Source organism: Lissotriton helveticus, chromosome 1_1 (assembly GCF_964261635.1).
Source record: "Lissotriton helveticus chromosome 1_1, aLisHel1.1, whole genome shotgun sequence".
In the NCBI taxonomy this organism is placed as follows: Eukaryota; Metazoa; Chordata; class Amphibia; order Caudata; family Salamandridae; genus Lissotriton; species Lissotriton helveticus.
In genome coordinates this window covers 811609487-811629440 of record NC_136057.1, presented here as the reverse complement: position 1 = coordinate 811629440, position 19954 = coordinate 811609487, and positions in this window count along the sequence as shown.

Below are 19954 nucleotides of genomic sequence, written 5' to 3'. Positions count from 1 at the left end.
TCCTCTAGAATTCACAGATGCTCCCAGCAGTGCACCCTAAGATCCATGCCTATGAATCCATTGGTGGTTCCTAGATTGAGGCGCAAACGGACATCGGGGGTCACATTTCTCAAAAGAGGGCCACCAATTCTGGAACTCTCTGCCCACCATTTTGAGACAAGAAGCACACCATATGCACTTTAGAAAAAAGCTGAAGACCAGCTCTTAACCTTAGCTTACAGTTGGAAACTGACTTTCTAAATTAGTGACTTCAATAACCCTGTGCCAAGAGACCTGATGGTGTACATACGCTTTAGAAATGTTCAATAACATAACATAACACAAGTATGTAGGCATTCTCCACTAAAAACTATACATAAGTTACTTCTATTCTGTAATCTAAAGAGTTTATTTATTTATTTATTTATTTATTTGGCCGGATTGCATTCCCGCAACTCGTCGTGCTCCAGTCTCCGCCATCCTGATCGCGGAGACTGGAGCACGACGAGTTGCGGGAATGCAATCCGGCCAAATAAATAAATAAACTCTATAGAAAAAACGTGCCTGCTATTATAAGACCTATTCAGCCTCATACTGAAGTATCTGAGGCAGAAGACATACGAATAAATAAAGGCTTTTTGGCGGGACGTCCCCTGATCTCCAGTTTTGGGAGTGACGAATTTTTGAACTACAAAAATCATTAATAAGAACCAGATAATCTTTTGAATGGTACAGAGAGACGATATACACGGTCTACGGAATATACGTGCCCTTTAACACGTCGCGAGTGCACGGGAGTTATAACTTTGTAACGTGGCCCGTGAGACATCAGCCCCTGAAGAATCTGTTCTTCCCTCTGTGATAGGAGGTCGCCCACCCACAACTGTTCTGTCCTGAAGAAGACCCTTTCTGTAAGGATCACTCTCCTACATATATTTTGGGTCGAAACGTAGACTATACGATAATTGCCAACTCCTACCCCAAGCAAGACTTTTGCAGCTGCAGTGGAGTTTGGTTTTCTGCATTAGTTGTGTTTGGACTCTTTATGAGCTTTGTGTTGTGGCCTTTGGCTAAAGGAACCACTTGTACTCATTTTTTTGAATTGCGAATAATACCTGTCACTGAATGATTCAGATTTTCCTTTATCCTACCCCATCTTTGACACGTCCCTCACCTCACCCCCTCCCTGTTGTGAATGTGGGCACTTACATATATTTTGCTACTTATAATATAAAAAACTGTATTATGTGTTCTAACCAATGAAAGGTAATATGTACATATCTGAATTAAATTTTTGTACATCGAATAATTTTGTTTCTTGAAATAATTGAACATTTTTCAATCAAGTCTTATTTGTTCCGTGTCTGGGACCCTTTCCTTTGTACTGCATAGCTACCCAGGTCCCCTCGACTTTAGTGGGTATAACCCTGTTTCTCTATAACAGCTCACAGTTTAGGCATACGCTTTCATCCCCAGGTGTACCAGCACCTCACCTCCGCACCATCTCACAGTGGGCAAAACTGCACTTTCACACCGGTGTGAGTAAATACTCCACTTCGGCCAGTATGCTACAGTGCCCAGAGCACATCAGTTTACAGTACTCAGCTCATGGTTTACAGGCATGCTTTCATCCTTGAGAGTACCGGCACCTCACCTCAGCACCATCTTACTGTGGGCAAAACAGCACTTTCACACCAGTAGGGGTAAATACTTCACTTCAAACTCCCTCTACAGCACACCCTAACCATCCTACAGACCTCACAGTGCTCCTACCCTCCTCTTTCCACTTTTTTCTCTCCTTTTTCCCCTTACTCGCTTCAACGGAATCACAAAATGGCGGCCAACACTTCATGGTCGCAACCGCTCGCACGGCTCGCAGCCAGTCAGCAGCAAGCTCGTGCTCGTAACACCTCAGCCAATCAGATGGCAGAATTCCCAAATATCGATATCTGTACATTTTGATATTTCTCAAAAATTACTGAATGGATTTACACCAAATAAACAAAACCGTGCTTTCCAGACCAAGGCCCTTCTCCCTGCCAAATTTGGGGTAATTCCGTTCACCCGTGCGACCTGTAACTTCGACTAAAGTTTCCTATGAAATTAAAATGGGAAAAACATGTTTTGGGACCCCCCCTTTTTTCTGGGCCCCTCCTTGATGAATCAACCGCAAAATTTCAACACAGGAGCTGATATCAAGAAAGAATACATTTTGAAAATTTTCGGGAAGATTCGTCGATCGTCACCAAATTTATTAGGAATAGAATGTTGCAATTTTCCTAATGTATCTAGGTCCTAACTATAACTACCTACTAGTGACCACCAGAAGTATATGTATATATATATATATATTCACTGAAAAAACCATAGGTTATAGACCATATATAGTTAGGAATTAGCATTTACAAAACCTTGAAAATTCACTGAAAAACCCATAGGTTATACACCATATATAGTTAGGAATTAGCATTTAAAAAACCTTATTTTACTCACACAAAACCATTGAAATTCCATATATAGTTAGTTGTACTAACTATATATCGCGCACCCGCAATCCACTGCTGATCATGTCACATATTACATCATTCATGACATGGTCAGTGACATCACTGATGACATCACTGATGACATCTCAAATGACATCACTGATGACATCACTGATGACAACATCCAGTGACTGTATGTTTCTGAAAAGTTAAAATATGTTTTACATATTGAAGAATGAGTGGATGTAGAAGTGTCTGAACAAAGGATTTAGTAGGTGCATGACTGACTGTATGAGTGAGTGATTAAATGTGTCTCACTGAGTGCATGGGTTAGTGACTAAACTGTCTTAATTTGTGCATCATTATGTCTGTTCTGTAAACTGCTGCATGTGTTGATCAGTAGCTATATGATTAACTATATGGGTTATTGATTGGTTGCCCAAGTATTTGTATGGGAGACTGAGAGTGTGTATGGGTGGCTGGGAGGTGTATGACTCTCTGCATAGATGTATGGGTTCAAAAGTGCATGTGGAAACAGCTGTATGGGTGGTTGACTGTGTGCATGACTGTATTGGTGAGTAAATAGATATCTCAGTGCTACATGTCAAAGTAAGTACATATGTAAAATACAGTACATGTGAGAGTTGACATATATAAATAACTGTGCATAAGAGCCAGTGAATGTGTGAGTGGCTGTATGGATCATTGTGAACTTGTATCCAGGATTGTATAAGTGAGTAAATATGTTTTAGTATATGTTTGAATAAGTAAGGTGTGTTTAACTGTATAGTTAAGGAAATGGAGGTGTGATTGATTGTTTGCATGACTGACTAGGTGTGTGTGTAACTTCATGGATGAGTGACAATCTGCGAGTCTGTGTTTACACTGAGTGTATCTAAGGTTATATTAGAGTCTGAAGAGGTTCATCGTATTATCACATGAATGATGTCATCAGTGATGTGATCAGTAATGTCAAATGAGATGTCATCAGTGATGTCATTTGAGATGTCATTTGAGATGTTATCAGTGATGTCATCAGTGATGTCATTAGTGATGTCATCAATGATGTCATTTGAGATGTCATCAGTGATGTCATCAGTGATGTCATTTGAGATGTCATCAGTGATGTTATTTGAGATGTCATCAGTGATGTCATCAGTGATGTCATCAGTGATGTCATTTGAGATGTCATCAGTGATGTCATTTGAGATGTCATCAGTGATGTCATCAGTGATGTCACTGACCATGTCATGAATGATGTAATATGTGACATGATCAGCAGTGGATTGCGGGTGCGCGATATATAGTTAGTACAACTAACTATATATGGAATTTCAATGGTTTTGTGTGAGTAAAATAAGGTTTTTTAAATGCTAATTCCTAACTATATATGGTGTATAACCTATGATTTTTTCAGTGAATTTTCAAGGTTTTGTAAATGCTAATTCCTAACTATATATGGTCTATAACCTATGTTTTTTTCAGTGAATTTCATTGGTTTTTTAAAAGCTAATATCTATAGCTGTAAAATGTATTCTTCTTTAAATCCAAAAATATATTTTATATGTTTATTAATAATTTTTTTTAAATATTTTTTTTGTTTCGCTCCCGGTCCGCGAACCGGGAAGCTTCCCGTTAGCTCAATTTAAAGCCGCGACCCGGTCCGCGAACCGGTAAGAAATCAACATAGTGACGGTATCGCGTTGCCGCGTAATGCGTCTTGTGACGTACCGCGTTAGCGCACCCGGAAGTGCACCGGGGCGCGGACCGAGGCGCGAAGCGCAGCGACCCGGAAGCTATCCGGGGCGCGGACCGGAGCGCGTAACGTAAGCATAACAGGTCATGTGACTTGTTAATAACACTTTTCATTGGTTCATTTCACTTTTGGTTTCATAATGATGTAAGGCTAGGTCAGGTGACCTAAAAATAACACTTTTCATTGGTTGAGAAGTATTGTTTTTCCCAAATGATGAAAACCCCTCCTTCTTTCCTCACTCTGACTTTCATCATTGTGAGAGGAAGACCTTTACTACTATATGAGAAATGGCTTCATTGGTAGCTTCAGCTGGTGGACCCCCACCACCACCTCCACCTCCTCATGGGAAGAGAGGACCACCTCCCCAGGTCATTACCAACACTGAGGAGGAAGATGAAGAAATGGAGGAGGAGGGAGAAGAACCACAGTTCTTAGAAGAGGTGCCCCGGGTTTCCAGAAAGAAAGCCAGTTTCATCTGGCAGTTTTATTCGATCCCTCGTGGCCAAAAAAAAGTCAATGCGAGGTATGTCACCTGCCGCATATGCAAAGAACAATTATCAAGAGGGACGGACAAGAAATATAGTTACGGAAATCACACAATGCACAGGCACATGACAAGGAAGCATCCACTAAATTACAGCCGGGCGGAAATAAGGGATATGCAGGACAATCCAAGACCAACTCCTGTGGCCAGACCAAGATTACCAATTGCGTTAACACCAGAAGAGGCACAGGAAACTGTGCCAAATATACAAGAGAATTTTGGCCACATGATACACTCTTGTATGCACTGTCGTGCGTTGTTAGCGTGTGGCAACATGAGCATCAATGCTATAAACCTGGCGTATGAACACCATGATTGCCCTAACCGCCCCCAGTAATTTTTTTTTTGCTCCTGTTGAGCCCTTTTCAACGCCTGTTTTTTGTTGTTTCCCCCCCCCCAAAAAACCCAAAAAATATATAAAATCGTTCAAAAAATACAAAAAAACAAAAAATGTTCAAAAAAAAATAAATATATAAAACAACAAAAATATAAAAAAAAAAGTTCTTTTCAGAACTACCTTCCCTTTCAAAAAAAATTGCTAGAATGTTTAGCACTCTGGCAAGCTCTATTTCTTTTGGTTCGCTCCCGGGTTAGCTTCCCGGTACGCGGACCGGGAGCTAACCCAAAAAAAAAAAAAAAAGAGTAAGTATAAGGAAAGTAAACAGAGAGTGATGTTAAAAGAAAGACAGCTATAGGGAGTAAAGAAGAGATACTGTTTAATAGATCTATTTACCGAAGAAAAGACGGAAGAGGGTATAATTGTGAAAAACAAAATAGATAACGAAGTGAAAGAAAAAAAAAGAGAGTATAACATTAACAAAGAAGAGTTTCTTGGAGAATGTGAGTGAATGTTCAAAATAAGATTAAAACATGAGGAATAACAGAGAGAAAAAATAGAAAACAGAAAACAAAAAATAACAGAAAAAGATTAATTGAAACAGCAAAGAAATGTAAGTAACATAGAGCCATATCATCAACATAGGCAATAAAAGTTTTGCAGCTTTTATTGGCAGAAATGTGTCGCTAAAGCTGCTTTTAGCGACAGAAAACTGCTGCTAAAACCACTTTTGCACCAGTTTTCTGCCAATAAAAAGAGCAATAATTTTATTGGCTGTATTCATAATATGCCCCTTAGTGTGCTTCAACTACACAGAGAAAGCATTATGAACAAGTAGTGATAGAGTGATCAGTCAAAGACACTAAGAGTAATAGAGACGGAGTGAGTGAACAAGAGTGAGGAACTATGAGAAGAGAGGGACTGAGAAAAAGAGTGGAAGGAGTTGAGTAAGTAGGTAATAGAGAAAGGAATGAGGGAAGTAGCAAAGGCAGGAAACTGAGGGTTAAAGAAATGAAGCAGTGGAACTAATAGTAGGTGAATGTGATAGAAATGTAACGAAAAGAGTACAAAGCATTTACCTTATAATTGTCGTTAAATTACTCACTTTTTGTTTTTATACTTTCAATCTGTGAAAGAGAGAACAAACATTTCAAAAATATTAAAACATGTATTTAAAAATTACAAAAGACAAGGGAAAAGATTGAAGGACAAACAGTTTTTCAACAACTTTGACACTTACAGAAGCTTCTACTTCTCCAGGCCCCCTACAAAGTCCTAAAGATATACATTTTAAACTAACAGTATCTTGATGCAGATGAAGTGAGGCCTATCTTAAAACATGGTGCATCTTTTGCATTGCTGTTGTCTCAGAAAAGTGTCGCAAGACACTAAAATTTTAAATAATTGCTTCAGGATGCCAATAAGATGTGTCCTATCCAGAGTTTTTTTGAGTTGAGGCCTACTCAGGGTTGCAGATGAAATTTCGAGTTGTTGAAGAGAACAGAGGACATAATACATGTGAAGGTCTACCAATGAAGTGAGTCATGTCCACTGCACTCTTGAACAAAGTCCAAACCTCCTATGTTTCCCTGGACAGACCTAAACTTGATCTGCACAATGTGATTCGTAATGATAGGAAACACAGGTGATGTAATTGAAATACGTGCAATTTATTTTGCTCATTTCACAATCACATCACTTGTGTTTCCTTTGCTTAGGTATCTCATTGTGCAGATGTAGTCTAGCATATGAAAGAATACGCAGAAGTGCAGCACTGCATGCAACAACTTTGACACTTACAGAAGCCTCACCTTCTCCATGCCTCCTACACAGTTCTACATATACATCATAAATGCAAACAGTACAGAATTAATTATACATGTTAAATGGTTTATTTTTGCTGTTCTCAGAATGTATCAAAATTCACTAAAAACAGTGACTTGAAGGTATTCATCATATAACAGCGGGGAAAAAAAAACACAATCAAAATGATTGTGTTTAAAAAACCCATACAACATAAGAAATCAGAATTCAGAACTCCTTAAAGTTAACTTACTTTCCATGACGTCAAAGGATGTCCTATGAACAGCTTACACTCTTTTGTGCTGTTATTACTTTCAGCCCGCCACTTTCTGAAAGAAAATCTCCATCGTTTTTAAAAACATGTTACATGCAATAAATGACTTCTTGCTCTCTACCACAAGTTTCCACAAGGCCAAATCTTGTCAGACCCATTTATAACTCTTGGATTTCTTGTAAGCCAATCCCGTCATTTGGCATTTCCGCAACTTACAGAATTAAAATGTTGAAGATCATTTTCACAATCCTGGAATAGTAATATCTTCCCCTTCTTGCTCAGTCATGTTCTACATTTCCTATGACACTGATACTGCTTACTATGAAGCAGACTTACACTAACTCTATGACTACTACAATTATTTAATTCTCTACATCACTTTCAATCACAAAGCAATGTAAAACAGTAGACAGCGTTGCAGACTTACATTCCCTCTACTCTATGTTTTGATTGGCTGCTTCAATTAGCTTATAAAAAGAAATAGTTTTTCTGAACTCATTCAAAGTGCATGTATTTCTCCATGACGTCCAGTGTTATGGTAAAAAGTTATGTCTCTGTGCTACACTTATCCTCAAGGCCAAATAGTGTAGGAGCCATAAGAACTTCTTGAAATTCCTCAGAGCACATACCCGAGATTCTTTCCCTAAAATTTTGGTTTTAAAAACACCAGGTAAGAGTTTTTAAGGTCATATGGCAATTTTTTTTTGAAAATTAAAACAGAATCATTGCAGAATGACCAGCCATTTCTACACTTTAAATAAGCTGTATAATGTCCTGATGTTATTGAAGGGCCGTCATGATATATAATTGCTGCAGTTACAAAAGTCCTTCCTGATATTGACAACTGCGAAGCTACAAAATTTTTAATTAAAGTTGTCAATTTTGTTCCATCAGGCCTACATCGTTGGAACATTAAAATGACATACTGGCCATATGTTCGTATAAATAATGTGGACATCATTTCAGATTTACATTGGCTACACTCCATGTTGTGATCAGCTGCTTTTACTAGCTTATTAAAGGAGACTGATTTACTGTCTGGCAAAGTTAAATATATAAATCTTTCTGAGTCTACACTAGTAGTACTTGATACCATACAGTTCTCGCATTCATGCTGCCATTGATAAGAAAGCCCAAACAGCTGATCTACATCTACACCTTCAGCATGCAATACATCAAGCATATACATTAAAAACTCCTGACAATCTTGCTGAATATTTTGAGAGAATTGTGTTTGGCCTGAACATCTGTCTAACAGATTTCGAATTTCAGACACACTTTCTATGTTTCTTCTATCAGTGCTACATTTCTCTAACACAGAATTTAACAAACTGCAAAATCTTTGATCAGAATTGACCACAATCTCTTCTTTTACATTTTCTAGAGAAAACAAAACATTAACCACTACATTAGCATAGCAGTTGACACCAGAACTGTTTTCAAATTGAAAACCAACAACATCTTCAACAGAATCCTTTTTGTTTCTGCTTGTAATTTTAGGTTCATCGACTTTTTGTCTTTTTGCTACAACCTCCCCAGTATTGGTCACATTTCTTCGTTTCCGGCCTACCACACGTTTCTCAAACAAAGGATACTGAGGCAAATGTGACCCATACTCTCTTCTTAACCTATTGTATTCCTTAACACAATCTAGATCCGCACAAATGTTTGTGACATCACACTCAATCAAGTACAATCCCGATAAAGTTCTAACTCGTGACAATGCCACGTATGCCATACTCTCCTTGAACACAGAACTGCCAATATTCACCAATGCACAGTCTACACTTAAACCTTGCGATTTATGGATTGTCACCGCATATGCCAAGCAAACAGGAAACTGCTTACGGCGAACATATAAGTCTTTTACAAGCAAAAATCTAGCAGAGCAACGACCAATTAGCTGTACTTCCTCAATGCCATCAAATTTAATTTTTAAAAATTCAATTCCATCTCTATTTCTGTATTTTACAAAATCAACAACATTACCCATTGATCCATTTACCAGACCTCTTTCAACATGTAAATTCCTTCTTAAAATTATACGGCAGTTCAAGCACACATTCAGAGTCTTTTCAAAACCTGCAGTTTTAGATATACTCTTCTCTAATGAATCCAATTTTGTTTTCAGATTCTCAGACAAAATAATTGTTGATCCCATATGCTCTACTCTGTCAATAGCTTCCAGTTTCACAATCTCTTGCTTTTCTAAATGCAACATTTTGTTGTTGAATTTGGCACATTCTGCAAGAGTTGGCATCAAACATATTCCAGATTTCTTATCAGTAATTTTCTGAAAAATATTCTCAGGCACAACATCTTGTTCTGGATATAAATTTGACAGTAATCGTGCATGTAAAGCTTCTTTCCCATGCTCGGTCACTTTTCCAATTCTAACATCTTGTAGAATAGTCTTGTAAACTTCATCCTTCGCCTGACGCATATTTTCATGCAGTTCAGCATAATTGAAGTTTAACCATATATTGACGTTGCCAATGCTGCCTAGGCACTTCCTGGTATCTTCATGCGTGAGCATTTTGAACACAGGTTGCCCTTTCACTGGTGTCAGCTGCAGAAGATCTCCGAAAACAATGATGTGTTTGCCACCAAATAACACATCATACTCTGTTTTGAGAACTTCTTGCATTCTCAAATGCACAAAGGCAAGCATGACATTGGAAACCATGCTTACTTCGTCAATGATAAGAAGTTTCATTTTCCTCAAGATTCTTGAAACTTCAAAACAAGCATCTCCAGATAGCTTGTGATATTGTAATTTGTTGTCATGCTCCACTGGCAGCATCAGTAAACGATGTAAAGTAATCCCTTTAATGTTATGTGCTGCCAGTCCAGTTGGAGCGGTGACAACACAAGACAGCGATGACTCTGTCCTTTCCTGCAAATAGCATGAAATTGCTTTAATGAGGAAACTTTTTCCAGTTCCCACTTCTCCACTCACGTACAGTCGGACAGGCTTCAACGACGTACATGAGCACTCTTTCTTGTCATGACTTAATCCATGATCAATTTGCATGGTAACTTCGTCATATATTTTCCTCTGCTCAACGTTGAGTTGTCTTTCCAACTCTTCTAAGTTAACCGCATCCTCCTGAGCATGTGCCATGGCTCTTTCCACTTCATTCATGGCAGTGGCAGCTTCATTTTCGATAACAGGTCCTCCTAGTGGATCCTGACTCAATGAAGCAGAACTCTGACTGTCCTGAGAACTGTCTCTGGCAATCTCGGCTGCAATCGTTGCTTCCTGCTCAATTTCCGCATTCAACATTTCTACATATTTGGGAAAAGCAGGACATTCTATGGTCTCCTTGGCGGCATTGAAAGAGTCTTCGTAACAGAGGAAATCTCCAAGCAGTTCCTCTTCTGCACGCCAAGGCTTGAAAAGTTGCAAAAGTGCTAAATAGAAAAACTCCTTTTTTTCAGGAGATTCGCCACTCAATTTTCGATGGTTTACCAAGTGGCATTTTCTTTGCTTGACCAGACATCCCTCACTTCCTATTACAGCATACACTCCTTTCTCAGTATCTTCTTTGATGTTCCTCTTGAATATGTAATTTTGAAGAACCTCATACAGACAAACATTGTCGAGGTGACTGCTTCTATTTGGATAATATGTATCCAACATGTTGGTCTTCAAAATGTCGGTACTGTTTGGCTCCTTTTCCGCCAAATACTCAATTTCCCGCACAGGTTTGAGAACTCGATTACGCGTTGCAGCAAGACCAAGACTCGCCCAAATGATACTCCTGGACTTGGCATAGAGACTTGCTGAAGACAACCGGTCAGAACATTCGTACGCTCCGATTTCTCGATGCGACAACATCTTCAGACTGAAACTGTACAACTTCTTGCTGAGGCTCTTTTCATGGGAAATGTCCTCCCACATATCCTTCAATTCTGTCTTCTCTTTTTTGGTGATGTAAGACGTCACATACCGAGCCACAGCCATACAGTTATCAGCCACAAACTGTATATCCATGTTAGCATTCCACATGGACAAAATCACCGGGTTGTAGTCGTTGATGTACTTGGACTCTTCGTTCCTCTTCAAATTGTATGTGTTTTTAGGTGATTTCTTCATGACATTATGTCGCAGCGAAGACATCAAACTGTTTACTCTTCCTTTAGAAATCACCGGTCGTGGAAAGCCGAAACGACATTTGGTGTAGAACTTGTCCTTGTTTCGGAATTTACGACGGCAGTACTTTCCACATCGATGGCTTTGGAAACGCAGAACTTTTTCTCTTAGGCTTTTCTTCTCCTTTGCGTTTGGAACAGCACACGTAGAATACTGTTGGATGAAACTCATCACTGAGTCTTCTGGATCCGTTCCAAATTTAGGTGCATCCTTGATCCACAGCAACATATGTATATGAGGAGCACCTCTTGCTTGGTACTCCTTTCTACAGAAGAAATCCAACACCTCTCCAAGAGGTGGATTCTTCTTATTCATGATGAAAGACATCATAGCTTCAAATCTATGATTGAAGTACCTACATACATTGACTGGATCCAAAGAGCACAGTTCTCCGGGTGTCTTGAATTCGATGTTATCTACGTTAGCATTTGCCTCTCGTAGAAATTCAAGTAAGTCTTCCCAGCCATACTCGGCACAGCTCAGAGTGAGGAACCATGTGGGAGTACCTAAGTTCCTCAGCATACATTTTAAATCACCATGACGACGGTACCAGTACTCATTAGTACCACGCTGACACGCCATGAGATTAATCAGGTGAGAATCCAAAATACTGTCTTGGACATTGACTTTATCCATAAAGTCACTTGCCGAGATGTTTTGCATGTGTATACCACTTTTCAAGATGTGGTTCACTGCATATGACAGTCCAGACAGATCGCTTTCAAACAGGAGATGAAACAAATAGGGAATGCATTGTCGAAACCTAGCATCTCCTGCATACAATCGCAAAGTCCGGTATTCAGAAGCAGGAATTTGATGAGGTCGCTCATCATATCTTCCTCCCTGACCTGTTGGAAAAAGCTGTGGGAAACACCGCGCTTCCAAACTTTCCTCCCAAACACTAATGGGACTCCCTTTGGCTTGTTTCATTTGAAACAACTCAATAGCATTCCCCATGACTTCCTTGGAATGCAAAGGATGAACACTATAATGTTCATATATTTCTTCACTAGTAGAGGGTTCTACTTTCTCAATTTGACCAGCACACAAATCGCTATCCTCTTCCTCACTTACTTCCTCTTCTGCAACATATACATTCTTATAGTATTTATTATTTTTTTTCAAATACAATGTTGCCTTTTTAACTTTCCTAACATCTACTAAATCTTGCCATATTTTCTTATTCTTTGTCGGAACCCCATTAACTAAGATAACCAGAGGTTCCTCTTCCACTTTTTCTACTCCAATTGTGTTAATGTTTTTCTTCAAATCTAGAGGCAAATAAACAACTCTTCCCTTTAATCCTCTCTGTAAATCTGATGGAGGCAATTTCCCTGTCTTTGGCTCCATTCTTACAATAGCCTGAAAGGGATGGATACTTTGAATCAAAATAGATTCATAAGTATTTAAATCCTTCAATTCAGAAGGAATCTCAACCAATTCCAGATTATTATGAACTGCTCTAGCAGGCATCTGGTTTTGATTTAATTTGCAACAACAATAAGTACACACACGTTGATCAAATCCCAAATCAAAACAATTTTCTACCATCAAGTATGTTGCAAAATCCTTCCATTCACTATTATTTTCCCTTTCACTTTTTGCATATAAATCCACTAACTTAGTCTGATTCTTATAATAAGTGCGTCGACAACACACACAAGTGAAATTAGGCCTCTCACTTGATTTCACCTGGAACGTCGCAATTTCCCTCTGGAAATTATCTGTACTGGAAACCTGTACACTATCTTCCACATTACCCTCTTCTTCTGGGTCAATTTCAACATTCTCCTCTTTACTTCCAAAGTAACAAAACTCAATTTCTTAACATATGTTCTTCACATCTATTTCAGAACCATGCAAAAGAGCAGCACATAATTGTTTAAGCATAATTGCTGGACTCTTAGCATAATACAACATTCTAACTAATTTCCTCACTTTATTATGATGCACTGCTAGCATCCTGAAATGATGAAAAACACTCTGGCATACTCTCCTGGAAAGACAAGCCAGTGAATGACCATGCAAACCTCTCACTTCTCTCACTCTGCAAGGATCTAATTCTTGCAACAACCTTATTTTCTGCTTCAAACTTTTCTTATTAAATGACCGTACAAAATCACAAAGCAAATTGATGGAATCCTGTCGCACACTGCAAATACTACTACACTTCCAGGTGTACACAGGACCCTTAGCACGTCTTCCTAAAACCTCATTACCTAACACCTCTTCTGTCTCTGTTGTCACAAGTTTTTCTTTTTCAACTGGACAACCATCTTTCACTTCATAAGCACGACCACTGGTGTCAACTGCATGCACCAAATCATTATCCTGGAAATAACTCTCCTCATTAAAAAATGCCTCACAGCTTGAACTATGCATCCATTCTCCAGAAAAAACTTCACAAAAATTACTACGATTAACTATTCTCTTCCATCTACTATTTCTTTTGAAATCATAAATTGCCTTGTTTAGCTTCCTAATTCTATTGATTATCAAAATAAATAACTTACGTTTAATTTCAAATGCCTGATCAATAACTTTCTCAACTTTTTTTTTCTCTTATAAAAAACCAGTTTCTGTTGACCTTTCTTAATATTTTTTAACAAATTGCCAATTATCCTGTTGCGGAACATTCGTTTACGAATGTCCCTAAACTGTTGTTTCCTTCTACTATCATGCACAGACTTATCTCTTGCTCTAGCAGTAACATTTTTGATTGGCCTTTCCTTTCCATTTGATTTGCTTCTCTTTTTATGGACTGAAACATTTTCTGTAGTAATATTTTTTTTACTACACATATTTCTTATGAAATATTTTGTGCTCTTACCCGGTGCTTTCTTCGTGACTTGACAAATATTTTTTTAGAGGACTGCTGCTTATTTTGTTTCACCTGCTGTCTTTGACGTTTTGCAGCCTTTCTCTGTCTTTCTATTGTTGGCATGGTGAAATCTTGAAATGATCTGCAGTTGAATCTGTGGTAAAATATAATAAAAAATGTTATTAACCATTATTACCAAACAGTAAATCAATAACAATGATCAAAAACTTAACACACTACTTGACATTTTAAATAGAAGATTTTTTAGTCCTTGGCAAATTTACAATACAGAAATAGCAGAAAAGAAATGACATTTATATTTATGTTACCTGTGCTATTTTATATGTGAATCTGATCTAATTTTATGAGCATATTTTAATATTTTATTGAAGACACTACACATAACCTGTTTTTGAAGGTGTCTTTATTTTTAAATTAAACGGTTTACATTTTTACTTTTCATTAATTATACATTTTAAAAATAAATGTTTATATTTCCATAGGCTCAAGCAGGTCAGCTTCCCACCCTATGTCATATAATTCAGACAAATCTGCATCCTCATCACGCTCTTCTTCATCCTCAGGATTTAAATCATCCAATGGATCAACATCCACTGATGTTTCAATTACAAGTTCAATGATGAGGTCAAAATCAACTGATTGCAGATTGTCACTCATGTTGATGTTGTCTTTATCTTTAAAGAAAGATAACAACAATGAGATGTTGCAGAGTAAGAGACAAATCTCAGAGATTATAATAGTAAAATTGTTTAACAAGAGTAATATTTTGCAGCTATTATTTAGCCATGTCCAGCAATGCTGATCAGGTGAAGACTATGTCTAATTTTTCAGTGAACAGGACTCATCTCTTCTTAACCTTGGATAAGCCTCACCGACTCTGTGTGTCCTGCACATACTTAAATGTAAAGGGGCAGATTTATGTTAAATGGCACATCCCCAGGCATGCACCAGTTAACGTGCACCGCTGCTCTGCCACCCATGGTGTGCCGTATTTACAATAAGATAGGAGAAAGCTGCGTCAAAACCCTGCGCCTGCTTTAAGCAGGCATAGGTCTTGACGCAACATTGTGGAGATGGGGCACCCCTGAGCCTTGCTTGAGCTGCATCGCACTTGCGATACAACTCCAGCAATCACTACCTTTACAGCACAGATACATCACGCATCTGTGCCATTTTTGCCCCATGATGCCCCGCATTGTAAATGCAGCACACCATGGGTGGCGGAACAGCGGCGCAGGATGACTGACACATCCCTGGCGATGCACCAGTCATCATAAATCTATCCCTAATCTTCTTATCTTGTTACAGATCAACCGCCATATGTACCATCAAACTATTTTGCATTTCCTAAATAGCGAATTTTAAGGAATAAATAGCAATTCTTTACCATTCCTAATTTGCAATGAGCAAATTGCTAATTGCAAGTTACCCATTCATTTCCATGGGCTAGGAGCCTCATAGGAATGAAGGTTTAATTTGCGATTAGCAATTTGCTCATCACAAATTAGGAATTTTTCCAAGGGTGCAGGGGTGTCTCAAGAACACCCTGCTGCACCCCTGAAAAAGAAATTTGGGGGCATATGGCACACATACATGCCCTAAGGGCATGTGTTGGCGTCATATGGGACCTTTTGTTTTTTTGAAAAAAAGCTTTTTGAAAAGAATTCACAAATTACCACCAATTTACCACAATAGTTTCCAAATCCTTAATGTCATTTTTTACATATTTTTTGTTTGATACATTGCATTTAAGTAATCGCAAAATTTGCAAATGCTTCAGTGCAATCACAAAATAAGGAATAGCAAATTTTGCTACTCCTTATTTTGCATCAAACTTGTTTGATACATACCATTTGTCTAATTAACATTCGCAAAGGCCGAAATTCGCAGAATTTTGATCTTTGCGAATGCTAATTAGCTTGATACATATGGCCCCAAGTGAGGCCTGTCTTGCAACATGGTGCATGTTTTGCATCACTGCTGCATCGGTTTCATGTGGTACGTTTTTTTTACACCATGACATATCTGCCTAAATGCATCAATTTGTAATTTTGTCGCCTCATAGCAAATCTTTTGCACCGCCGCTGCATCATAAAAGTGACGCACAGTGGCGCAAAAGAGGCATACACCTATCATAAATCTGTCCCTAGCATTTTAAATGATTAATTCAGGATGACGATAAGGTGTGGCCTATCCAGAGGTTTGTTTAAGGTGAGGCCTACTCAGGATTGCAGATTAAAGTTACGCTTGATGAAGAATACAGAGGAGATAATACATGTAAAGGCCTACCAATGAAGTAAGTAATGTCCACTTCATTGCGCCAGTCATCATAAATGTATCCCTAAGCTTCTTATCTTGTTACAGATGAACCGCCATATGTATCATCAAACTATTTTGCATTTCCTAAATAGCGAATTTTAAGGAATAAATAGCAATTCTTTACCATTCCTAATTTGCAATGAGCAAATTGCTAATTGCAAATTACCCATTCATTTCCATGGGCTAGGAGGCTCATAGGAATGAAGGTTGCAATTTGCGATTAGCAATTACCTCATCACAAAATAGGAATTTTTTCAAGGGTGCAGGGGTATCTCAAGAACACCCTGCTGCACCCCTGAAAAAGAAATTTGGGGGCATATGGCGCACATACATGCCCTAAGGGCATGTATGGGCGTCATATGTCACCTTTTGTTTTTTGGAAAAAAAGCTTTTTGAAAAGAATTCACAAATTACCACCAATTTACCACAATAGTTTCCAAATCCTTAATGTCATTTTTTACATATTTTTTGTTTGATACATTGCATTTAAGTAATCGCAAAATTTGCAAATGCTTCAGTGCATTCGCAAAATAAGGAATAGCAAATTTTGCTACTCCTTATTTTGCATCAAACTTGTTTGATACATACCATTTGTCTAATTAACATTCGCAAAGGCCGAAATTCGCAGAATTTTGATCTTTGCGAATGCTAATTAGCTTGATACATATGGCCCCAAGTGAGGCCTGTCTTGCAACATGGTGCATGTTTTGCATCACTGCTGCATCGGTTTCATGTGGTACGTTTTTTTTACACCATGACATATCTGCCTAAATGCATCAATTTGTAATTTTGTCGCCTCATAGCAAATCTTTTGCACCGCTGCTGCATCATAAAAGTGACGCACAGTGGCGCAAAAGAGGCATACACCTATCATAAATCTGTCCCTAGCATTTTAAATGATTAATCCAGGATGATGATAAGGTGTGGCCTATCCAGAGGTTTGTTTAAGGTGAGGCCTACTCAGGATTGCAGATTAAAGTTACGCTTGATGAAGAATACAGAAGAGATAATACATGTAAAGGCCTACCAATGAAGTAAGTGATTTGCACTTTATTTTGCCAGTCATCATAAATGTATCCCTAAGCTTCTTATCTTGTTACAGATGAACCACCATATGTACCATCAAAATATTTTGCATTTCCTAAATAGCGAATTTTAAGGAATAAATAGCGATTCTTTACCATTCCTAATTTGCAATGAGCAAATTGGTAATTGCAAATTACCCATTCAGTTCCATGGGCTAGGAGGCTCATAGGAATGAAGGTGCAATTTGCGATTAGCAATTAGCTCATCACAAAATAGGAATTTTTCCAAGGGTGCAGGGGTGTCTCAAGAACACCCTGCTGCACCCCCTGAAAAAGAAATTTGGGGGCATATGGCGCACATACATGCCCTAAGGGCATGTATGGGCGTCATATGGCACCTTTTGTTTTTTGGAAAAAAAGCTTTTTGAAAAGAATTCACAAATTACCACCAACTAGAAGTTGGTGGTAGTTTCCAAATCCTTAATGTCATTTTTTACATATTTTTTGTTTGATACATTGCATTTAAGTAATCGCAAAATTTGCAAATGCTTCAGTGCAATCGCAAAATAAGGAATAGCAAATTTTGCTACTCCTTATTTTGCATCAAACTTGTTTGATACATACCATTTGTCTAATTAACATTCGCAAAGGCCGAAATTCGCAGAATTTTGATCTTTGCGAATGCTAATTAGCTTGATACATATGGCCCCAAGTGAGGCCTGTCTTGCAACATGGTGCATGTTTTGCATCACTGCTGCATCGGTTTCATGTGGTACGTTTTTTTTACACCATGACATATCTGCCTAAATGCATCAATTTGTAATTTTGTCGCCTCATAGCAAATCTTTTGCACCGCCGCTGCATCATAAAAGTGACGCACAGTGGCGCAAAAGAGGCATACACCTATCATAAATCTGTCCCTAGCATTTTAAATGATTAATCCAGGATGACGATAAGGTGTGGCCTATCCAGAGGTTTGTTTAAGGTGAGGCCTACTCAGGATTGCAGATTAAAGTTACGCTTGATGAAGAATACAGAAGAGATAATACATGTAAAGGCCTACCAATGAAGTAAGTGATTTGCACTTTATTTTGCCAGTCATCATGAATGTATCCCTAAGCTTCTTATCTTGTTACAGATGAACCACCATATGTACCATCAAAATATTTTGCATTTCCTAAATAGCGAATTTTAAGGAATAAATAGCGATTCTTTACCATTCCTAATTTGCAATGAGCAAATTGCTAATTGCAAATTACCCATTCATTTCCATGGGCTAGGAGGCTCATAGGAATGAAGGTGCAATTTGCGATTAGCAATTAGCTCATCACAAAATAGGAATTTTTCCAAGGGTGCAGGGGTGTCTCAAGAACACCCTGCTGCACCCCCTGAAAAAGAAATTTGGGGGCATATGGCGCACATACATGCCCTAAGGGCATGTATGGGCGTCATATGGCACCTTTTGTTTTTTGGAAAAAAAGCTTTTTGAAAAGAATTCACAAATTACTGTCGGAGGGGATGATTAATTAGGGGCAGGCGGGGCCAGGGGTCTGGAGCAGCAGCTCAGAAGCCGCGCTGGAGAGACCGTGAAAGGGAACTAAGGGGAATAGGATGGCTTAATTTGTAACCGGTGCTCCTGGAACGCTTGCTCTAAAAACAGGAAAAAACGTATATATGAGCTGTTGGAGACTGAAGCTTGAGAGTTGTACAATTTATTTGAAGACACAGCTTCTAGAAACAGTCAATGATAACATAAAAACCACGTAGTACTTGGCCCTGTACCCAGCATTCTCTTGAAAGTCACATGGGCCAGTTTGAGTTTTACAAAGTACGGTTTAGAGCTGCTATGAGAGAGGCTTTGCTTTAAGTACACTTTTGAGCTGAGGCAGATTGAATAGAAAAGGTTAAGCACATGTTATTGGGCACACTCACTCACCACTGCATGTATGATATCCTGAAAGTACAAATTTAAACACCCTAAATGCAGTGGAGATAAAACAATGTCAGAGAAAACATAACATTTCAAATAGCGTAATATAACTTTAAATGTAAAGAGGAAAAAGCATTTCATAACAGCAGAATATACAATTGAGGAGCAGAATCTAAGTACATGAAACCTAAGTACATAAAACAAGGGCTATCTCGAGTAACCCCTGGGAAAAACTCCTGTCAGACACTCAAGTGCAGACGCGGAGTAGTTCAACGATACTCTGGCGGACCAGCCTTTTATATTGTTCAGGGGTGAGGGGCCTATGGTCACGCTATATCACGTCACCTCGAACCACATATCCTTCTGTTGCCTCTCACGCCCCTGTCTGGTGACTTTCCCATCATTGATGTAAATGTGACTACCTTCTCGTAATTGTGTGGCACATACGTTAGCCTAGACTGAGTTCCTGCCATTCTGACTGGAAGTTTGTCATTAATCAGAAA